Source organism: Palaemon carinicauda, chromosome 11 (genome assembly GCF_036898095.1).
Source record: "Palaemon carinicauda isolate YSFRI2023 chromosome 11, ASM3689809v2, whole genome shotgun sequence".
Taxonomy (NCBI): Eukaryota; Metazoa; Arthropoda; class Malacostraca; order Decapoda; family Palaemonidae; genus Palaemon; species Palaemon carinicauda.
The window spans coordinates 104,566,104-104,591,052 of record NC_090735.1 but is presented as its reverse complement, the minus strand read 5'-3'; the positions used below and the strand labels follow the sequence as shown (position 1 = coordinate 104,591,052).

At 46.1% G+C, this 24,949-nt stretch overlaps 1 protein-coding gene and 1 pseudogene across 6 annotated transcripts in view; one reads left to right on the top strand and one right to left on the bottom strand.

Annotated features, from left to right (window-relative positions):
- Positions 1–24,949, bottom strand: part of LOC137650113 (regulator of microtubule dynamics protein 1-like) — a 314,670-nt gene that overhangs the window by 86,857 nt on the left and 202,864 nt on the right. The window lies entirely within an intron of this gene.
- LOC137649744 (tigger transposable element-derived protein 1-like) lies at positions 9,314–10,140 on the top strand (annotated as a pseudogene).

The window sequence follows — 24,949 nt, the reverse complement described above, 5'->3', positions numbered from 1 at the left end:
AAGAAAAATTAGTGGAGCTAAAAATGAATGTTAACTCATCAGTAAGTAGCAACTATCCTCTTCATTGTTCACCGGGACTGGATATATCACATAGGAATGAGGAGACAAGCATTGGGTATTTGGTAAAAGACTGATGAGCTTGTAGAAAAAAAAATCCTGATATAAAACTATAATTGTTTCATAAAAAAACCATCAATAATTTAGAATCAAGACTCTCAATCTAGGTCCCCTGACTTTGGTGATGATTTGATGAATCTAGTTGAGTGCTTAGAACAAGTCAAGAACAAGGCCCAAAAGTAGGCTACATTCATTGTGCACTCTAAATAAAGAAATGCTATACTGTAAGAGTAAAGGAAGAGGCTTTTACATGATATGTCAGAAAATCAATTGACTACTCAGATTATATGTACAAAAGGATACAACATACAGTATTACATTCATTGAAAATAAAGGATATATGAACATATATGATGGTTACAAGGAAGAGAATGTAGATTGGATCACTGTACATCTTTTGCTGCTGGTGATATTTGTCCTGCTGAGACTAAAGGTCCCAATAACAACTTATTGTAGTCACATTCATTAGTGACGATTTTTATTTTCTGACAAATTGTCAACATAGAAAGCAACGTCTGGCAACTACAGCAGGGAAGGTGCGGCAGCTTAGTTCCTGTGAAGTGGTTGATTTAAAGGGACATGTTATCTTCCAAATTATCCCAGTAGTTTACTTGTAATTTCAGACTCTGATAGGTTTTTACTGGAAAAAAAGTTAAGAGGAAAACTAAAATGATGAAAATCCTTTATTAATTACACATTTTAATTTTCAAACACTCATTTAGAATTAAATTCCAATATAGTAATAGGTCTATTGGTCTGAAAATTTTATTCTAGGCATGAGCCTAATTGACTTGCATATGATAACTATTGATGTCCCCAAGAGGGGGGGGGGGGCAGAAAATAAGGAAAGAGAAGAGCCAGTTATTATACTTTTCATTCCAGACTCACAGACATATATTACCATAGACAAGATACTCTCTGTCCTATGTGGGAGCTGGGCTGGCTACACAACTGCTCTACTTGAGCAGCCAACACAGCCAACACAAGACCAAACACAAGGGTGTCAAGGAACTTGTGGGTATCCCCCCAGAGGTAAAAGGCCATAATAAAGGTGAGCCAGGGTTTTTAATCACCAAACTTCAATACCTGGCAACTGAAAGATTCCTCTTTAAGGCTAAGGTGGGGCCTATACCTCTGACTTCATAAGCTCTGGTATAAGCTGGTACCTTGACCACCTAAGCAATTGAAGTGTACACTACATGGATTATCATAAGAAGCTAGCAAGAGATTGTGTTCCTTAACACATCTTTCTTGGTCCTACCAGTGGTATCAAAAAGTCACTAATAATCAGGCCTGAGGTGTCCAGTCCTCTTCAGATAACACCGCAGAGCCCCTCACAGGACACAATTGCATCTCCTCTTGATAGCTACTGGGAACTTCATGTAAAAAGTGGATGGAAAGGGTCTTGAACCAGGCTTCGAGCACAGACAGGTTTCAAGTTTTGGACTCAAAGTCAGACTTTCTTCCACCCCTATGTGTGGGTGACCAAGTTAGAGATTGGGCAACTTGCCTATTCTCATTGCCAATGCTAAGGCTACCAAAAAGAGAGTTTTGAGATTCAGATCTCTGTTTGATGACCTTCACAAAGGCTCAAATGGGGTACGGTACAAGTAAGAGCCTTGAGAACACGGGTCATCCCCCATGGGTCTGAGGTCCCAGGGTTGGCAAGCCTGCTTGAAACTCCTCATAAGGATAAATAACTCCCAAGAAGAGGAGAGGTCTATACCCTTCATTTGAAAGGCAATTCCTTGGCTGAGTGGTAGCAATGACAGCCTCAACTAAGCATTTCTTTCAGTGAAGGAAGACTAGAGCTGCTCCAATCCAAGAATCCCGTCTATGACATTAATTGGATTATATTCCCCCCCCCCTCCCCTTTTAGACAGCTGCAGAGAACTGTCGCAGGTACCCAGACATCTTCTGTGCAGTGCCCTGCAAAAAGTCTTTCACTTGAAGATCCTGGATAGCTTCCAACTATGAAGTTCCAGCGACTTCCTGGATTACTGGTACTATACAGCACCTCTTTAAATAAGGCTGACAGAGAAGTACGGACCATTGGAGTAGTTGTCTTGGAACCTCCATTAAACATACTAACAGATAAGGATACCACTCTGCATGAGGCCATCTGGGAGCCATTAGAGTCTTTCTGAGGCAAGACGTAATCAACATTTGGTTGATTAGAGGATGGATCAGGCTGAATGGAGAAAAGGCACACATGTCCAGGTGATTTCATGGGTGTTGGAAAACATTTTTGAACATAGCCAATGGGTCTGAAATTTGAAGTAAAACACAAGAGCTTCCTCTTTGGCAAAATGGTTAACAGGTCAATCCCAGGAGATCCTAACAGGGTAAGAAGCCTCTCCACTACGCAAGGATGTAAGGGCAACTCCAACCCTCTAATCTGTCCCTGGCGACTGAGTATGTCTGCTGACTGGAATGTACCTGGTTGACAACCTTGCAGCATGGAATGCAGCCTAGACATACATCCACTTTATCGTCTCACAGAGATGGCATAAGCCACTAAGGTGGTGTTGTCCCTCATCAACACTACCTAGTGCCTTCTCAAATGCTCTTAGAATGCTTGTAGTACTAGAGAGGTTACTTACATTTCCAGGACATTAACACACAGATGCACTTCTTCTCTTGACCATCTCTGAAAACGACAAGGTCGTTCAGGTGCCACCCCTCCTCCAATGCATCTGAGAACAGTTGCATGTCCAGAGGCAGAAAGTTGGGTGGGACTGGTAGGGTTTCTCATTCAACTAACAGATAAAATTGGCAGGAGCCTCATGCTCCACTGGATCAGGTAGGAATGCCTGATATATGGCAATTGATCAGCAATCCTTCAAACACCACTGAAGAAATCTCTGATGGAGGCACCCATGTGGAACGAATTTCCCCAATGTGGAAAGGTGGCCGAGAAGACTCTGCCAGCACTGAGCCGAGATATTTACCTTGAATAAAAACAGTCATGCTACCTCCTTAAGCTTGGTGACCCGATTGTCTGATGGAAAGACTCTTGCTGCTACCATGTCTATCAGCATGCCTAAGTACTTCAACCTCTGCTTGTTTGAGATCCAACTTCTCCAAGTTTAACACAATCCCTAGATCATGCTAAAATGCAAGAATCTGGTCTTGATCCTGCAGCAACTGCCTCATTGAGGAGGCCAAGATCAGTTAATCGTTGGGTTACATCGATAGTCGTATCCCTCGCAAGGGCCAAAGCTGCATACAAGGTGAATACCCAAGTGAACACCTAAGGAGTACAGTCGTACATAGTCTGAAGGACAGAGTCCTGAACACCTAAGGAGTAGTACACAATCCAAAGCACAGAATTTTGAACACCTATTAAACTGATGACGGAAAAGAAAAAAATGATCAAACAAAGTTCAGATAACATAAAAAAACCAGGATTATTTTAGAAAACTTTTAGTGCATATATGTTTTGTTATCAGCTAGCACTAGAGATCAGGTGATGAAATCGAAGGACGTGGTTTACATCTAGCCCACTAGTGGGTCCGGGTAGAGGGTTGCGCGGGGTCATGACCACGTTTTTTTCGAAGAAAGTTTGACTGTTAAACTTAGAGTTTTCATGAATAAAGGTTTGACTCTTAAGCTTAGGGTTTTCACAAATAAAAGTTTGACTGTTGAATTTGGGGTTTCCGCAAATAAAAGTTTGACTGTTGAATTTGGGGTTTTCGCAAATAAAAGTTTGACTTAAATTTGGGGTTTTCATGAATAAATGTTTGAGTGTTAAACTCGGCATATGGGTGAAAAATATTTATTTTGTCGATTATCTTTATTTTCAGGTTTCCTCCTTAATTAATTTGCTTGCTTTTTCAAGTTTTTGTACGATAGTCCTCTTACTCACAAGTTAAAAACTATTTCTGATTCAACTACAACTCCCATGGAATCCCTTCATGAAGGCGGCTCTCCACATGACGTATCAATAGATAGGGAAGATGGCCAACAACCACACAAACCATGCGGTTATGTGGCAAGATGGGAAGGATGGGGAAGATTACGGTCAACAGGTAGCCTAGGCCATTGGTTAGGAAAAACAGGCCTGTAATAGAGCAAATGTCTAACCTAGAATAATAACACTTGTAAGAGTATATAAGCAACATAATTAAACAGGGCTAGCTATGAATTTCATATAAAACACTAAGCTATTTGGACATATGAGCATCCGGCTTCAAGCATGCAGCGCAAGTGAAATAGAAACAGACGCATCTGTAAAAATATGAGTGCGAGATGCAAAATTCTCCACAAAAAAAAAAAAAAACACAGGTTGCACTCAACTTAACTGATGATGAAGAAGCAGGGGCATCCATATCCAATAAAGTACAAAAAACTTTGAAAAAAAAGCAGAGAAACTCCGAAGAGTGCAATAAAAATGGCGCTGCTAGAAGGAATGGAGAAACAGCAACCGTGATTACGTATCACACTGGGATCGGAGTTGTAATGGCTCACTCACATATCCAATCCTATCCCATATCCTTCGAGACAAGGTTAACTCTATTCAGGGAAGGATAGCCGTGGTTGTTTCAAACATGTTCCTGTTACATACATGATATATTTAGGGATACAGTATCCGTCCCATGGGTCGTAAACCTGTGTTACCTCTACAGGTAAAATTCTCTGCTAAATCACTCGCAGTGAGTATCCCAAGTAGAAAGCTGCTTAAGAGGAACTTCCATCAGGACGACATGGCTCGAGGCCAAAAAAGAACTGGTGCATGGGTACTAGAAAGTACACATCCTTCAACTTCACCGAAAGCATGAAGTCTCGCTCTCTGTTGGAACACACCGTTTCCATCCTGATGTTAACTTCAAAAGCAAACTTATCCAGTGGAAAGAGGTTGAAGACTGGTCTCCAGTCTATAGTTGACTTTTCTGCCAGGTCCAACAGTAAGAGCCAACTTCAAAAGCCTGGATACTCAGCTCGAACACCTTCGAGTATGATCTTTTCCAACTTTCCTTCTACTATTGTCTGTAAGGCCAGCCCTTTAAGTGATGTTGGCGGATAGGAAAAGAAAATTATCAGTAAGTGAGATAGTGGGGGTTGACAGTCCTGAAAGGTTGGTAACTTTCCCAGAGGACACACACTATGTACGGTTCAGTCACGTGTCTCTGACAGGCTGCCCAATGGCAAAACTGGCACCACCATACTCTCGGCAGCAGGAGAGAGGGGAAAACTGGCATCAATGTTTCCCTCTCTCTCCCCCTTCTTCACGGTTCTGTCCATCGTGAAAGAATCAGGTTGGGTGGCTCAAAAGGGCTGTGCATGCACAGGCTTCTTTCAATGAGGGTTACTGAAGTGCCAACCAATGACAAGACCATTGCACTCACTGATGATTTCAAGGATATTCACATAGGAACATTTAGACTCAGGATTGTCCGCTTCAGCAGAAACAGGTGTCTTAGGGGCAGATGAATCGCTAGTACAGTCATACACAGCCAGGATAGAGGGTGCAGTTGGTTGCTACAGAGATTCATTCCTCCGAGTACAAATGTTCTGTTCTGAAGAAGGTTTGGAAAGGGTGACAAGAACAGAGGAAGAATCTATGGCACTAACCATGGAAGTTATTGGGGTCTGAAGAAGGTACGGGAAAGTTGACAACACCAGGGGAAGAATCCCTAGTACTGACCATGAAGTTATCGGGGCCTGAAGAAGGTCTGGGAAGGTTGACAACAAAAGGGGAAGAATTCCTGGCAATGACCCTGGCAGAGATGAAACAAGTAACTCATACTTTTCCCTCTGGGGCGGAGATGGTCCCTCTCCCCCCAGCTCATGTCTTCCATTGAACACAAGTGTACAATGACAGCCTCAAGTGATGCCATTCTCCCAACTTGCTCTACTGATGTATTATTAGTTTAGGGAGGAGCAGGTGGCAACTTCCAAGTATGAGGAGTAATGGAGGGTGTCAAAGCTTTTCCATCAACCAGGGAACAGAAAGTGTATGGGGCCATACACTCCTTTCCCACATGGCTACCAGGGTAGCCTGGGAAACGTGACCCCAAGAGGCTGTGAAATGGGATCATGGTCCCAGTGTCTCCAATTCCACTTCCCCAGCCCCCTAGAAAGAGGGGTGGTTTCGTATGAAGCCCTCTCCTTACCACTACAGCTGGTCTTCCTAAACTTCATCAATCTCTTCTAAGAAGTGTTAGAAAAACTGGAAGAGGAGTAGGAGGAGGAAGGAGAATGCACGTTTCTTCCTCTTTCCAATCCTCACCTCAGGCCTTGCAAGGAGAGTCAAGGTCTGAGCGAACTACGACGACAACGTTTCCTCGAGGGGAAAAAACGAGGTTGCTCCAACAAGAAACACAACACTAGGGTAGACTGTCACTGAAAAGAGAGTAGGCACACTCACAGGGGGTCATGACATAGACATCAGCAGGGTCACAATTAGATCATTTCTAGTTGTTTTACGTATCAGAAAATAACTTTCTGAAATGCCTTAACCTAGATTTCTTTAGGGCTATGACTTGAATAGTTTTAAGACTGATAATGACCAGACTCAAGGTGGGAAGTAATAAAAAAAAAAAAAATCAAAAGGTTATATAATACAGATGGCTTACAAAACTATACTTTATTACATATCTAAAGAGAATATAAACTTTTTATAATTAGCCCTTTTAATCCCAATGTCCGTACTGGTACATTCTATAAAACTCGACCTTTAACCCCCATGCCCGTACCAGTACGTTCTATCTATTTATTCGTAAATAATGGGTCTCGACAAGCAAATTATTTGAAATAGCTGCATGACTGTTTTGCTGATCCTTCAACTTCTTGTCAACAATGTATTATGAGTAAAAAGTTGCCCTGGACCCCACAAGGGTCATGATGGACCTTTAAAGTTTCTGTAAAGAATCAGCTGATATTTCATGTGCAGCAGGTTTAGGTTTCATAGCCCTTTACACAAATAATTACTGAAAATGGGCACCGCTACCGCTGCGTGACTATTGTTTTGTTGTTCTTTCGACTTCTTGTCATCAATGTAATATAAATAAAAAGTTGCCTTGGACCCTACAGGGGTCATGTTGGACCTTTAAAGTTTCTGTAAAGAATCAGCTGATATTTCATGTGCAGTAGGTTTAGGTTACATAGCCACTTACACAAAAGATTACGGAAAATGGTTAAGTTGCCATGGTAATGGTGTTGGTTTCATATCGTGGTCGACCTCAAGTCATTGTAAGCGTGGGTGGTATGCATGCCCCGGGTGGAGCTTAATGGACCTTTAAACCGTAAGTCAATTTTCATGTTTTGTGATTTAAAGGTCTCAGAGCAGCTGATTTTAGTTGCCATATGCTTTTTTACAACACTTTAGAAAACAACCAAAGTAAGCCCAAGCCTAAATCAATAAAGTAAAATACATGATTACTGGGTTGGACAGGGGTTGGGCCTTGGTGGGCTTCCACTTTTCATTTTAATTATTTTTCTTGCTATTTTGACATTTTTAGAGGGGGGTGGTAAAAGAATTATTCCTCACCATGCGTTATGTGTGTGTGTGTGTATGTATGTATGTATGTATGTATGTATGTATGTATGTATGTATATATATATATATATATACATATATATATATATATATATATACATATATATATATATATATATACATATATATATATATATATACATATACATATACATATACATATACATATACATATATATATATATATACAGTGAACCCTCGCTACTTCGCGGTTCGACCATCGCGGATTCACCACTTCGCGGATTTTTTCCATAACCCATATATATACAGTAATATATATATATATGTATGCATGTATTTATGTATATATGTAGGTATGTATATGTGTATACATATAAAATATATATATATACACACACACACACCACACATATATATATATATATATATATCTATATATCTAAAGTAGGAAGATGTGATGTAGTTCTAAGGGAAAAGTATGGGAAATATGTCTGGGTAATAAGCAAAGCTCTACCTCCAGTTTGTTTCTACATTATGATCAGAGATAAATGTAAACAAAACATTGGTTGCCATTTTTTATCGTGCTTTTTAGCATGTTTAGGAAATGCATGATATAAAATCACCTTTAATATTTGTGCCTGTTTTAGTTTAGGGTACTGTAGTACATGCATTAAGTGTTCTGTACATTAAAGGGTAGTTTGTTAACAGTACTACGTACAAGGGAAGGTTTTAAAAGTCTGAATATACATGTTGAATAAATAGGTAAATATGGTGTCACTACTTCGCGGATTTTCACCTATCGCGGCCGCGACTGGAACCTATCTACCGCGATAAACGAGGGTTCACTGTATATATATATATATATATATAGGGAGTTCTCTGGTTACGACGGTCTCAAATTACGCTGTTTCGAGGTTACGAACGTGCCCCATAAAAATATAGAACTAATATTAAGCATCGTTCCATCTTATGTCGTTAGCGTCGTAAGCAACATAAACAATTACAAACTAATTTCTAGCACACAGCGGATGAATACGCTTTGTTGTAGTTGTAGGCGAGGAAGATGGCGTCAGTCGTGTCACTCAGTTTCAGTGATACGCCACTATGGTTGTGTACGCCGGTTCTCTCTCTCTCTCTCTCTCTCTCTCTCTCTCTCTCAAGTGTTTGATCGTTTTTTTTTTTTTAACTTTTTGCCCTTCGTTATGGCTCCAAAGTGTAAGGCAGATTCTTCTGATGGTCGTGCATCAAAGAAAAGAAAGGCCATCACCATGGAAGTGAAATAAGACATTATTAAGCGATCTACAAATCTTGAAACGCCAACGAACATTGGCCGATCACTTGGCCTTAGTCGTTTGACCGTGGCTACCATTCTTAAGGATAAAGAGCGCATCGTTGAACATATAAAAGGATCTGCTTCTATGAAAGCAACAGTGATAAGCAAGCAGTGTAGTGGTTTAATTATTGAAATGGAAAGATTATTGGTGCTTTGATTGGAAGATCAAAATCAACAGCATATTCCGGTGAGCCTTATGGGTGACACTTGCAGTGTTTGAGGACTAGTTTAACAACCATTTTGTGCCTAGTGTGGAGTGGTATTGCACCAAAAAGGGTATCCCCTTTAAGGTGTTGCTAGTGCTGGACAAAGTCCCCGGACACCCTGCCCAGCTGGGAGACTTTCACCCTAATGTCAAGGTGGTTTACCTTCCACCTAATACCACGGCCCTTTTACAGCCTATGGACCAAGGAGTGATTGCTTCGTTGAAGGCCTACTACCTTCGAAGGACAATTGCTATGGTATTATAGGCAACTGAAACAAAGAAGGAGTTGACTCTGAAGGACTTTTGGAAGTCCTACAACATCCTTGATGCTGTGAAGAACATTGCTGATTCCTGGGAGGTGGTGAAGATTACAAACATGACTGATGTTTGGAGGAAACTATGTCCTCAATTTGTGAATGATTTCCATGGGTTTGAGGACACAGTTGACCATGTTATTGAGAACATTGTTGCCCTGAGTAAGGAAATCGATCTAGATATGGAGGTTGATGATGTTACAGAGCAGCTGGAATCTCATGAAGAGGAGTTATCTGCTGGGGACTTGATATAACTGGAGAAACAGATCATAGAGGAAGAAGAAGAAACCCCCACCCCAGAGCCTAAGGCTTTCACATGACAGGGCTTGTCAAAAGGTTTTGCTGAGATACAGCAAGCGTTGGCAACTTTTGAGGCTCAGGATCCTAACATGGAGAGGTTCACTAGGGTTTCCAGAGGCATCATGGATTTACTGCAGTGTTACAAGCAGATCTTGGATGAGATGAGGATCCTGTGTGTCCAGTCTAACATGTAGCAGTATTTTAAGAAATTAGAGAGAGACTTGCACCCTCTACATCAGCCGCCTCTACTACTCCAGATTTGCCAACAACAGAGCCTCTACCCTCTAACTCAGCTGCCTATATTGCTACAAGGCCTCTACCGTATACCTCGGCTGCCTTTACTGCTACAGAAACTCTACTGTCTACCTCAGCTTCCTCTACTACTCCGGCTTCTCCACCACCTTCTGTAGTTTCTGCTTCAACTCCAGACTCACCTGCCCCGCTTCTCCACCATCTTCTGTCTCACTTGCAGAGAATCATGATCCACCTGCCTCAGTTTCTCCAGCATCTTCTGCAACTTCCTCTCCACAAAAAAACTTTCTCTCCGTCCCTTGCAACAACCCTTCCAGTGTGCAAGCCAACCATAGGAATAAGGTAAGGAATTGTTTTCTCTTTTTCTAATGCTTTTTTATGTCATTTCTTAGATTTAATTATAGTAGAATACTTTAGGAGTACAGTACAATACGTATAGAGTAATTTATTTATGATGTTCCGACTTACACTGAAATTCGGGTTACACCGCGTCTTAAGAATGGATCAATGTCGTAAGTCGAGGACCCCTGCATATAAATATTTATATATATTATATATATATATATATATATATATATATATATATATATATATATATATATATATATATATATTACATATACATATATATATATATATATATACACACACCGCGTCTTAAGAACGGATCAAGGTCGTAACTCGAGGACCCCTATATATATATATATATACATATATATATATATTGATATATATGTATATATATACATACATACACATGTATATATATATGTGTATATATATATATTATATATATATATATATATATATATATATAATATATATACATATATATACATATATATATATATATATATATATATATATATATATACATATATATATATGAAAAATTTTAAGTAATTTTTATTTTTCCTAACATACTTACCGAGAATTACCTCTTCGGAGGGTCCTTGATCCTCTCTCAAACTCGACCAAGATTTCCCGCGCTACCCCCCTATCTCGCTCCCGATAGTTACTACCCCCCCGCCGCCAGGATAATTCCTTCGGCCCGGATTAGGGCAGGTCACTGCTTTTCCCGGGTCAGGACATCATTAAGTCCTCCGTTAAGCCCGACTTGGCAATGGAAGAATGGCACTCGGGGACGGAAGGGAGGGCCATTACTCAGAGGTAATTCTCGGTAAGTATGTTAGGAAAAATAAAAATTACTTAAAATTTTTCATTTGTTCCGACACGAATACTTTACCTCGAATTACCTCTTCGGAGACTTACACTTTAGGAGGCGGGAGAGCCATTCTGCCACTTGGTTAGGCACATGGTGCCCGGAGGGCTACGTAATGCGGGGGTACAGAGAGCGGATAGGGGGTAGCAGTGGAAAACTTACGCTTATAATTTAAGGCTTACCTCTTGACATGTTCTCTACTGAATCTTCTCCTGAAGAAGTAGGGATGAGTCTATTCACTTGTTGGGGACGTCTTCCAGCCTGCCACTACACAGCTTGGAGGGCGGCGATGACTGTCCCAATGGAGAATCCATCCAAAGACTTTCTTGAGTAGTCTTTGAGGTAGTGGGCCGTGAAGGTCGACTGGTGTGACCAAGTGCCGGCCTGCAGGATCTGGCCCACTGCCATATTTCTCTCAAAGGCCAAGGACGTGCTCAGGCCTCTGATGTCATGGGGACGGGGAGTGCCTGTTACCGCCACCTTGTCTTCTTCATAAGCCCTAGTGATGACTTGTCTCAGCCAGAAGGAAATAGTGTTCTTGGACACTTGCTTCTTATTAACGCCTGAAGAGACGAAGAGGTTCTTGGCACCTGGACGGAGATGGGCCGTCCTTTCCAGGTACTTCCTGATCGTCCTGACCGGGCATAACTTCAGGTCGTCCGTATTACCTGTCTTGGGAATGGCCGGAACAGAGAAACCTTCGAACCTCGGGTCCCAGACTGCTGGGTTCTGAGTTTTAGCTACAAAGGAGGGTACGAACTTGAAAGATACCTCCTTCCACCCTTTGGAGTGTGCCACGTCGTAGGAGAGACCGTGGATCTCACCTACCCTCTTAGCCGAAGCTAAGGCTAGCAAGAAGACTGTCTTGAGGGTGAGATCTTTGTCCCCGATATCTCTGAGCGGTTCAAAGGGAGGAAGACACAACATTTTCAGGACCTTGGCCAGGTCCCATCTAGGCACTCTCCTGGCTTGGGGAGGGCAGGATTGTTCGAAACTTCTAATCAGCATCCCTATGTGTCTTGATGTCCCTAGGTCGATGCCTTTCAGGAGAAAGACTTGGCCTAAGGCTGCTCGCACTCCTTTAATAGCTGGGATTGACATTCCTATTTTATCCCTAAGATACACTAGAAAATCAGCTATGTCAGGGACCGAGGCTTCGAGAGGTCTTATTTGTTTTGTCGCGCACCATTTCGTAAAGGCGGCCCACTTCGCCTGGTAGACTACGGTAGAGGATTTTCTTAGATATAGGGACATCCTCTTAGCTGTGGAGGAGGAGAACCCCTCCTTCCTCAGGAGTCGCTCGATAGTCTCCAGGCGTGAAGGCGAAGAGAGAGAGGGTTGTCGTGGAACCTGAGGAAGTGCGGTTGACTCAGTAGATCTGACCTGGGGGGCAGAGGCCATGGCGGATAGCTTGCCAGGTCTTTCAGATCCGCGAACCACTCTCTCTCTGGCCACCAGGGCGCTACCAAAGTCATCTTTAGGTTTTGGGCGGTTCTTACTCTGTTGAGCACTTGTCTTAGCAGCGTGAAGGGGGGAAAGGCATAAACGTCCAGGTTGTCCCACCTGTGCTGGAAGGCGTCTTCTAGGGCTGCTCCTTCGTCTGGTACCGGGGAGCAATAAACCGGTAACTTGGCGTTGAGCTTTGTTGCGAATAGGTCTATCACCGGGGAGCCCCAGCGTTGAAGGATGAGTCTGGCTACCGCTGGTTGTAGGGACCATTCCGTCCCTACTATCTGACCTACCCTGCTGAGGCCGTCGGCTAGCACGTTCTTTTTCCCGGGGATGAACCTTGCTAGCAGTGTTACCTGGTGTTCGTCCGCCCAGTGCAAGATGTCTACAGTGAGGTCGCACAGTTCCTTCGACTTCATGCCCCCTTGTTTCTTGATGTAGGCTACCACCGTGGCGTTGTCGCACATTAGGGCCACGGTGTTTCCCTTCAACCGACTTGCAAAGTGCAGACATGCCTTTTGTACTGCTTTTAGCTCTAGGACGTTGATGTGGTGATGCTTTTCGGTCTCTGACCAGGTCCCGCTTGCTGTTTCCTCCCGCAGGTGGGCTCCCCACCCTAGGCTGGAGGCGTCCGTGAACAGGAGAAACTCGGGAGGACAGGACCCGAGGGGCATCCCCTTGAGGGAGTTCGACCGGCATCTCCACCATTTCAAGGCTGTTTCCGTGTGCGGAAGGACTGGGATCGATGTTTTCTGAGAGCCTGTCTGGGACCATAGAGCCTTGAGGTTCCATTGTACGGGTCTGAGTCGTAACTTCCCTTGGGGGACTAGCTTCTCTAATGAGACCAGATGGCCTATCAGCCTCTGCCAGTCTTTCGCTTTCCTGGGAAGCCCCGACAGGAACGGCTGAATGATCTTGACGAGGTTCTGTATCCTGTCTTCCGAGAGGAAGGCCTTCCCCTGCACGGTGTCCAACGTCATCCCCAAGTACCCCATTTTGTTGGACGGCGTTAGGTTCGATTTCTCCAGGTTGATAATGACTCCCAGACTCCTGCAGAAACGGAGGAGGTCCTTTCCTTGTTCTTCCAAGAGGGCCTTTGAACTGGAAAGGAGCAACCAGTCGTCCAGGTACCTGATGAGGCGGATACCTCGTTCGTGAGCCCATACTGAGACTGTCGCGAAGACCCTCGTGAACACCTGAGGGGCCGTCGACAGTCCGAAGCAGAGGGTCCGGAACTGCAGGATCTGGGAGCCCCATTTTACCCGGAGGAACTTCCGACTCGACGGGTGGACTGGAATTTGGAAGTACGCATCCTTGAGGTCGACCGTCATCATAAAATCTTTCTCCCTCAAGGACATCAGGACGGATTTTGGGGTGTCCATCTTGAAGTCCGTCTTCTTGACGAACCTGTTGAGGGCCGACAGGTCTATCACCGGTCTCCACCCCCCCGTTGCTTTCTCCACCAGGAACAGGCGGCTGTAGAAGCCTGGCCCTGGGAGAAGGACTTCTTCCATGGCTCCCTTTTCCAACATGGAGGAAACTTCTTTTTGTAGGGTAGCCCTTTTCAACGGGTCCCTGGGAGCTAACCATTCTGTTTGGGTGGCTGGGATCAGAGGGGGTGAGTCCGCTATGAAGGGGATCCTGTAGCCTTCTTTCAGGACGGACACCGTCCAAGCATCCGCCCCATACGTTTTCCATGCTTGCCAATGGGGTCTGAGGCATCCCCCAACCCGAGGCTTGGGCGGGAGTAGGGGGCCTCTCCCTCTACCTTCTCCTAGAGGGGCGGCCTGATCTGCCCCTCTTCGAGGCGGAGTAACCCGACCTGAAGGAGTTGGCAGAAGTTGTAGTTCCCCTGCGGGAGGGCTGAGGAGATGATGACCAGGAAGAGGAGTGGGCGTCACTCCTTGAAGAGCTGGGAACAGCTTGAGGGGTCACGGTCCTATCCGAGACTGACCTCCTATACGGAGGTCTCCTGGAGGATGATTGCTTAGGGACGTTGACTTCTCTCCTCTTGGACACCTTCTCCATCAGTTCTTCCAATTCCTTCAAAGGAAACAGGGACTCTCCTCCTAGGGGTAGGGTGCGAATGACTCGCGCCTGTCTGTCTGGGATTTTCCTTGCTACCCTGGAAAGCACTGTGTCCCTCTTCCGGAGGACCCAGTTGGCCGTCAGGGAGAGAGCCTGGTATGCCATAAATTTGAGCGCTTTACCCCCGGAAGTGATAATGTCCGACAGGAGACTCTGTTGTTCCGGGTCGTCGGGGTCTGTGGAGGCCTGTACATTCACTAACGTGGAGGCCCACCAGTCCAGCCATGAAGAGACGTTAATCATGTCCCTCGACATCTCCTCCATCATGCCTGCTTCAGAAGCCGAGAAGGACACAGGGGCTGAGCTGGCCCTTTCGTCCGAGCCGCCTTGTCCTAGGACATCCACGGCTGAGTCCACTCTACAGGGGCCCGGGCGGCGTCCTTCTGGGATATAAATTTTGGCCTGTAGTTTCAGACCCTGGAGGAGTTTAGAGGAACTCTGGGACCTGGGGGCCTCCGCAGTACTGGCCACCAAGTTATCTATGTACTCCTGGCCGAGTACTAGGTCTGGGGCGAGGGGCAGGGCCAGAGAGGACTTCGGAAGGACGTCCCGATGTGTGTACCTCAAGAGGCTCGACCTCCAGGTATTCACCTTCGGTGCCTCGGGTTCAGGAATCCCATGGGTCCTCCTGATGCGGGCTACCACCCTTCTGTAGGCGGAGTCCTCCGACGGGGAAACCTCGCCTCCGTCGACCGAGGTATCGGCTTGGCTGGGGGGAGCCGTGCTTGGGAGGTAGACTGGCCTCTCCCTACTAGGTCCCAGGGAGGCCGTCCCGCAACCGTAGGGCGCACCGTACACGGTCGGGTCTCGCCGTGTGGCGGGTGCCACCGACCCCGGGAGGCCTTTCGACTGGGCCAAGGCTCTGGACGCGGAGGACACGGTCCCGGTGGGAAGACCCGAACCCGGCAACTGGTCCTTCCCGCTCGACGTCCGACCCGGTTGGGCTGGTTCGGTCGGGCTGGCTTCTCGGAAGCGCGCTTCCTCCCGCCGGGTGGGGTGAACCGAAGGCCTCGAGGACTTGTGCCTGAGAGTGAGGTCCTTCTTGCGTGGCCGGTCGAGCGGTTCCAAGTTGTATGTAGGCAGTGACAACTTGGAGGCTCGATCACTGGACCGAGAGTCTGGCGAGCGGTGCTTCTTGGACTCTCCTGGGGGCACGTAAAACCATTCGCCGCCGCCGGGAGAGACCTCCCTCTTGTACCTATGGGAGTGAGAGCGTGGGCGCCTCCTACTGTGCCGCGACCTCGACCTAGAGCGAGAACGATCGCTATCGGTCCGCGCTCTCTTACGGTGCCGTCTCTCCCTGCGTTCTCCCTCGGAGGATGAGCCTTCTTCCGAAGAGTCCGAGGGTGCCACGTTCTTCCCGTAACGACTGCTAGAGTGATGCGCAGGGGAGGCCCTTCGCCGCCGACCGTCCGAGACAGGGTGCTGGAGAAAGTCCTCGGGAACTGCCGTGGATACCGAGGGTACTGAGGCCACTCTGTCCCTACTAGAAGGCCATGGACCCAGGGATACGTCCATCCTCAGCGGAGACCTCCCTGGAGTCTTCGGTAACTTCCAACCGAAGGAGTCGCTACTCGGGCGACGAATTCTCGAGTGGTTCTCTTCTGGCGGGGGGGAACCCGACGCACCGGCCCACGAGGGCGGGGGGGAGACCGAGAACGCCACACTGCCCCATACCGGGTCTTCCGAGGAAGCGTGCTCCCCTGCCACGTGGCCCGATCCGCCCGAAACACTCGCGGCCCTTCCGTTTACTCCCGAGGGGCCAGCCCTTGGTTCCTCCGTCACACTGGGTTCACTTGGGAGGACACTATGGGTCACAATTACACTGGGGGCTTGCTGGCCACTCCTCTGCGAAGGAGACGGAGAGGCCGAGGCTTCGTCGGACCGATCACTGACCGACTGTAAGGAAGACACGCCATTCACTTTCTTTGGGGAACGCTTAGACGACTTCTTTTTCTTAGTACCATAACGTACCCACTGAATTCCGTCCCAACTCACGCACTCGGAACATGTGTCCGAGGAGGAACAAACTTTACCCCTGCACGTGGAACAAAGGGAATGCGGGTCCACCTCTGGTTTAGAGAGGAAAGCCCCACACGACTTTCCTGCTCTAGGACCAGGACAACGACGCACGTTCTCCATCGTTCGCACACGAAGGTCAACACTAACGAGTTACAGAAAAACCCTGGATAACACAAGGGAAACGGACTGAGGACACTTTGCGAAAACGCACTATCGCAGAAAAAACACAAGTCCGTACACTGGGAACACGTGGGAACACAACGCGCCAAAGGATCGAAAGATTTAAGCGAGAGAGTGAGATGCTTCGGATCTCACGACCAAGGACTTAATGATGTCCTGACCCGGGAAAAGCAGTGACCTGCCCTAATCCGGGCCGAAGGAATTATCCTGGCGGCGGGGGTAGTAACTATCGGGAGCGAGATAGGGGGGTAGCGCGGGAAATCTTGGTCGAGTTTGAGAGAGGATCAAGGACCCTCCGAAGAGGTAATTCGAGGTAAAGTATTCGTGTCGGAACAAATATATATATATATATATATATATATATATATATATATATATATATATATACATATATATATATATATATATATATATATATATATATATATATATATATATATATATATATATATATACATATATATATATTTCTGGGCTCGAACCTGTGCCACCCAGTGAATAAGCTCCATTTAGCACTTATTCTTAGGTAATTTACTGCTAAATATACCAGAGAAAAAATGTAAAGGAGTGCTAGGTTAACTAGATCGCTCACCTATTGGTGTCGGTATAAAATTGGGCGTATAATCCAGAGGTCCCGCACTATTTAGATTCATCCACGACAAAGATCCCAATAGAGGAGAGCCGTTCAACCTCACTCGGCACCACCAACTCTGCATCCGCTCAGAACTCAACTCCTTTTAGCACGCCTGTGTTGTAACCCGCTTTTTTGTTGTGCTCTCGTATTTCGCTATTTTCCACTGGTTTATGGCTTCTTCGTCGGTTTCCCAGGAGACACCGTCTAAGTTAAGTACCAAGCTATGTTTTGCTGTGTTTTGAGCAATCTAGATCGTTTAATATTTAAATTATAGGAGTTTATTCTCTTCGTTCATTTCGATCTTGCTTGATTCCGCTTACAGTTGGTACTCCTGTTGAGAGCTTTTAGTTTCACTCGCGGTGTTACTATGTGTATTATTTTTATTATTAATTAAATGTTATTTGTTTTTGTGAATATTCATTATTTAGCGTTTAGAACCCTCGTGGTTCATTTTTAGGGCCGATATCAGTTACGTATCGTTATGGCTTGCCGACCTTCGTTACTAGGCGGCAAATTTATTTTATAAGTCATCAGGTGTGTCCTTTGTGATTTATTTATTATGTTGCATGCCTTGCCCTAAAATTTTTATGTGTATATTTATATAAGTTTTCAACGCTATTACTATTATAATGAATATTTGTGCTATTACTCCGTTTGATCTGTCTGGTTGGGGATCGTCAGTTGGTAGCCCTGCTGCTCCGTATCACGTGATCCTCCCCCAAGCTCCCCCTCTCGCTAGGTGGGCGGTTAGGCTTCTCTCCCCCCTCCCCTAGGGGACCGTGGCCTTCCCTCCTTTAGAGGGGGTAGTTCAGTGTGTATGGACTTTGTCCTCCGGGTGTCCCGGCGGGTTCGTCTCTGTCTAGACGGGTTGGCCACCGGTCAACAGAGTTGGATCCCGGTGCACCCTGTTTTATATTCACTTATCACACTTTTATTATGTTATACGAAACCCTCCGGGTTCGGTTGGCGGTTCTTATCTACAGTTCCGCCCCCCTATTAATTTATAACAGTTCCTATGATTATATATGATTATATATGACAGATTACTATCTCGGAGTTCCTATATGAATTGGTTTATGGATATACTTTTATTTCCCGGCCCGGGGCTTAACCTCGCTCCGGGAAATCAGACACTATGTGTCTTAATCCTTTGTTGCATTTTATACTCCCGGCTCGACCGGAATGGATAGCTATACTCTAGTCTTAAGTTAGACTTATGTTTAGGCCCGGGTCCTCCGGACCTGCCCCTACTTAAGAGTATTACAATTAAGCTCTAGTCTTCAGTTAGACTTATGTTAGGCCCGGGTCCTCCGGACCCGCCCCTACTTAAGAGTATTACAATTAAGCTCTAGTCTTAAGTTAGACTTATGTTAGGCCCGGGTCCTCCAGACCCGCCCCTACTTAAGAGAATTACAGTTTCTCATATACTATTCTTTTTATAGATGGTGCATTGTCAGACGACGGCCTGTGCAGCTGTTCTGCATCAGCCTTGTGGGCACACCGTATGTCGGTCTCACGCCCTCTGCGGGGTTCAGCTGGAGGACATCGTGGTCTGGCACCCTGACAACTGCATGGTCTGTTTTGACCTCATCACCACCCTTGGATCTGACTCGGTGAGTCCTGTTGGCTATGTTGTCTTTTTATCTATCTTACCTTTTTTGGTATACATACACTATTTAGTAAGATTTCTATGGTCTTGAAGGACCACTATGAGTCTGCCTTTTTATAATTCCCACTATTATTTCAGGCATCCCCGGAGCAAAAGTCTGCGGCTCGGGCCACACTGAAAGTGTGGGTTGGTGGTTTTGCCCGGAACGTGAAATCCAAGCAGCCTTACGTCCTATCCGAAGACTATTGTGCCATGGTCTATCCTAACGCCAAGTCTTCAGCCGCTGTGGCTAGGCATGTTGCAGCTCCCATCATTGCCCACATTGATGCCACCATAACGGGGTTTATTGATCAAGATCAAGATCCGTCGGATGCCCCCAGAGATCTGGAAGACAATGTTGCTTCCATGAACCTGGACGTCGAACCCATGTTATTGGATGATCCGGACGCAGGTAGGGTGGTAAGTGAGGCAGGTGTTACCGGCGCTGAGATTCCTATCCTCAGCCCCGCTCTTTCTTCTTCTTCTGATCGCTCTTCCTTTCATGGTTTTTCTGGGGACCGTGATTCGTCTCAACGATCACACCCGGTTCCCCCCAAGGATAAGTCTACATCTAGAACCTTACCTAAAGCTCGTAAGCCTCACAAGGCTTCCCATAGTTCTAAGCTGAATACAAACCCGTCATCTAAGGCTTCCGGCTCCTCCTCTAAGTCTCACGACCCAGGAGTACAATCCGCCACTCCTGCTCCTAGCCCGGGCCTTTCCGAATCAGCCATGCTTCGCATTGTGTCGGAGATGCAAGCTAAGTTGGTGTCGGAAATGCAGGCCAAGATGGACACGATGTTCTCTAACATCGGTCAGAGACTTGGGGCATTAGAGCAAGGGGCTCCGGAGCGAGTCCAAAGCTCTCTCATCCCGGATGCCTCTAAGCTCCCGCCGTTTACCAAGAATAATCCTTGGCGCATGGCTCTTCATTCTCCGTTCTCAGACGGAATGTTAACTTTGGAAGGTCTTGGCACTTGTCCTCTAGAGGACTTTGAATTCTTTCCTCCTGGTCTGGCATTTCCATTTCATGGTTATGCCAGGCTTACCGAGGAAGCTCTGGTTCGGCTAGATAAGGTCCCCAAAGAGACCGTCATCTTCCCAAAAGAGCAAGCCCAATCTGTTTGGGCTAGGTTCTTGAACGACATCGGTTGCACCAACACCATGTTAACGCCGTATAAGAGTTCCTTCACAATGTTTTTAATGGATAAAAACACCGTGACTCCATGTGTCAATAAGGTAGCAGAGCTTGCTTTCCAATATGCTCTGGAGGAGAAGCCCTTGCCTCCCATCCGAGAGGTGGATCCGATCTCCCTCCTTCTTCCTTCTGGCATTGAGTGTTGGGACAACGTCCATACCACTTTTACCTCTGGCAAGCTATCAGCGGACTGTGCCTCAGTCTTGTTTAGTGAGCGGCTTCCCCGTCTCCCGGAATCCCTCATTAAACAGGAGTATGATTCCCGCCTACGTGTTGGCCGAACTCTGAACTTGGCCACATCCACGGAGTCGATAGCCTTGACTTATGATACTGAGAGTATCTTTAAGTCTCTCAATAAGGCTACGTTGCAGTCATTATACTACGACCTTTATGACTTCGCTACTGCTAAACGTAGGTGTCGCAAACACGTCCTGGCTGAGGCGACCATTAGGCACGAGCCTAATAAGCTTATCCGGTCCTCCTGCTGGGGTTCAAATCTCTTCCCTGAGGATCTTGTAGAGGAAGTCTTGGCAGAGGCCACTAGAGTCAATCAGAGCCTTAAAGCCCGTTGGGGTTTGACTCCTAAACGGAAATATGACCCCGCAAATTACCAAGCCCGGGGTAGGAAGAAGCTCCGCCCGTATACTTCCACCCAGTTCAGGCAACAGCAGAGTAGTTCGTCCAATTTCCGACTGCCTCTTCCTCCATCTCCCGTTGCTCCTGCACAGCCTTCCACCTCTCAGGCTCCTTCGGACGACTATGTCACCGTTCTGCTCCCTAAGAGCCAGCTTTCCGGTGCCTCCACCACTTCTCCTGCCTTTAACCAGTCTTATGAGGCTCATAGCTCTTCCCAGAGTTATAACAGAGGTAGAGGCTACCATCGTGGTTCTAACCAGAACAGAGGTAGAGGAAGAGTCTTTCGTAAGGGAAAGAACTTCCGAGGCGGACGCGGAGGCAACTCCTCAAACCAATACTGAGGTGCAGCAGGTAGGGGGGAGGCTTTATGCCTTCCGCAACAAATGGAGATTCAGTCCCTGGGCTTTCAGTATCATCTCCAAGGGACTGGGATGGAGTTGGATTCAAGGACCTCCACCTCCGAACAGATTTCATCAACATTCCACTCCGGACCTAGTCGAATTTGTCCAGGACCTGTTACAAAAGAACGCCATACAAGAAACGAAACACCTGAAGTTTCAGGGTCGGCTGTTCAGTGTCCCGAAGAAGGATTCGGACAAGAGAAGAGTGATTCTAGACCTATCCCTTCTCAACTTGTCCATTCAATGCGACAAGTTTCGAATGCTTACCGTCTCGCAGGTGCGGACCTTACTTCCCCGTGGGGCCGTCACCACCTCTATCGATCTTACAGACGCCTATTATCACGTCCCGATAGCGAGACACTTCCGTCCGTATCTAGGCTTCCGCCTAGGGGACAAAAATTACTCCTTCAAGGTGATGCCCTTTGGGCTCAACATCGCCCCAAGGATCTTCACAAAGTTAGCAGAAGTTGCTGTTCAGGAACTCAGAAATCAAGGGATTCAAGTAGTAGCCTATCTGGACGACTGGCTCATTTGGTCAGACACCTCCCAAAATTGCCTAAAAGCCACTCACAGAGTCATCCAGTACCTTCAATCTCTAGGCTTCCAGATCAACTTCAAGAAGTCCCGTCTTCTTCCGAAATCAAAGTTCCAATGGCTCGGCCTGCAATGGGATCTTATATCTCATACTCTGTGTCTTCCCAAACCCAAGAGGTTAGAGATTACAATGAACACCAAACGCTTTCTCAAAGACAAAGTAAGTTCCAGACGACTCCAAGAGAGGATCCTAGGGTCCCTTCAATTTGCTTCAGTGACGGATCTACTTCTGAAGGCAAAATTGAAAGATATCAATCGTGTCTGGCGTTCGAGGGCGAACCGGAAGCTCCGGGACAGGAAAGTCCGCCTTCCTCCCATTCTCCGGGAAAGACTTCTACCTTGGACAAGGGCCAACAATCTGTCAAAATCAGTTCCCCTTCGATTTCCGCCTCCGAAGTTAATCATTCACACGGACGCATCCCTATCAGGTTGGGGAGGCTATTCTCAGCTCAGGAAAGTTCAAGGTCTTTGGTCTCCCTTATTCCGCCAACTTCACATCAATGTGCTGGAGGCCATGGCAGTTCTTCTAACCCTGAAACGTCTCGCTCCACCCAAGAGACAACACCTTCGCCTGGTTCTCGACAGCGAAGTGGTGGTCCGCTGCCTCAACAGAGGCGGATCAAAATCAGGGCCTCTGAACCATGTTCTAGTAGCCATATTCTCCCTAGCAGCCTCGAACCGTTGGCATCTTTCAGCCGTCCACCTGGCGGGAGTCCGGAACGTAGTGGCGGACGCCCTGTCCCGGACCTCCCCTCTAGAATCCGAATGGTCACTCGATCTAAAGTCATTCCGGTGGATTCTCTCTCGGGTTCCGGGTCTCCAAGTGGATCTCTTCGCCACGGAGTCCAACCACAAGTTGAGAGTATATATGGCTCCCAATCTAGACCCTCAGGCCTACGCCACAGACGCTATGTCACAGAATTGGGACATCTGGGAAAGGATTTATCTCTTTCCCCCGGTGAATCTTTTACTGAAAGTCCTAGACAAGCTGAGACCCTTCAAGGGACGAGTAGCCTTGGTCGCACCCAACTGGCCCAAGAGCAATTGGTATCCTCTCCTGCGAGAGTTGAGACTACATCCTCACCCGATACCCAATCCGGTTCTGTCTCAGATAGTACAAACACGCGTTGTGTACGCTTTCTCAAACATTCAGAGCACCCTAACTTTATGGACTTCATGAAGTTTGCGGCCATGCATGGGGCCAATATCGATCCTCAAAACACCCTGTTCCTAGAATCAGATAAACGGGATTCTACCATCCGCCAATATGATTCTGCGGGTTAAAAAGTTGGCTAAATTTTTGATAGACTCAGACGTACACTGTATGAACTTGAACCTTACAGTCACTTTCTTTAGAACTTTATTAGAATCAGGTCTGGCAGCCAATACTATCACCACTATTAAATCTGCCTTGAAAAAGATATTCCTAGTGGGTTTTAACATAGACTTAACCGACTCTGTGTTAGCTTCTATTCCGAAAGCCTGTGCCAGACTGAAACCGGTTACTCGTCCTACCCCGGTTACCTGGTTCCTTAATGATGTACTCAAATTGGCTTCTGATACCATTAACAGTTCTTATGATTACATTCCCCTTCTCAGGAAAACACTTTTCCTGGTGAGTTTGGCTTCCGGGGCAAGAATTTCTGAACTGGCAGCTTTGTCAAGAGACCCGGGTCATATTGAGTTCCTTCCTTCGGGAGAGGTCCTTCTTTCACCTAACAAATTCTTTTTAGCTAAGAACGAAGACCCTCAGAACAGATGGTCCTCCTGGAAAATTGTTCCCCTCACGCAAGATCCGTCTCTGTGCCCTGTTACTACTCTTAGGTCTTATTTATCCCGGACCTCCTCTAACTCCTCGGGGCCTCTATTCGTTAGAGAACAAGGCGGTACCATTACCATTAAAGGGATCAGGCAACAAATTTTGTATTTTATTAAACAAGCTAGCCCTGACTCTTTTCCTCTTGCACATGATATCAGAGCGGTTGCTACTTCGGTGAACTTTTTTCACCACATGAATTTTACGGATCTTTCCAGGTATACAGGGTGGAAGTCACCCTTAGTGTTCAAGAAACACTACCTTAAACATTTGGAAGCCCTTAAATTTCCTACAGTAGCTGCAGGGAGCGTAGTTACCCCCAGGTAACTCATATGTTAATTCCTTGTTATTTTATCTCTCCCCCTTACCTGCCTCATTTATACCCTATTTGTATTCGTTGGTTTCGCACCTGATTACTATTATTATATTTGTTAATTTTTGACTCCTGAATATCTGTATATATCATCACTCACGGCATTATTATACCTTACCTTATTTGTCAGTTGTTCCACCAAGTGGATTATGTTCCTCTTAAGATACCCTTATAATTGTTTTGTGGCACTCATCTCTGATTAAAGCATCCTGTATTTCCCTTACGCTTATGTTTTTTCCTTTATTTTGCAAGTTTGGTGACATTTCTCTTGTATAGATTCACTGGGCGGCACAGGTTCGAGCCCAGAAAAGGGATTTTGACGTAGGAAAAATCTATTTCTGGGCGAGGGACCTGTGCCGCCCAGTGAACCCTCCCAGCTCCTCTCCCTTGGAGTCCCCAAACTTTGGGTGCTAAGGAGTTGGGTTCTGAGCGGATGCAGAGTTGGTGGTGCCGAGTGAGGTTGAACGGCTCTCCTCTATTGGGATCTTTGTCGTGGATGAATCTAAATAGTGCGGGACCTCTGGATTATACGCCCAATTTTATACCGACACCAATAGGTGAGCGAGCTAGTTAACCTAGCACTCCTTTACATTTTTTCTCTGGTATATTTAGCAGTAAATTACCTAAGAATAAGTGCTAAATGGAGCTTATTCACTGGCCGGCACAGGTCCCTCGCCCAGAAATAGATTTTTCCTACGTCAAAAT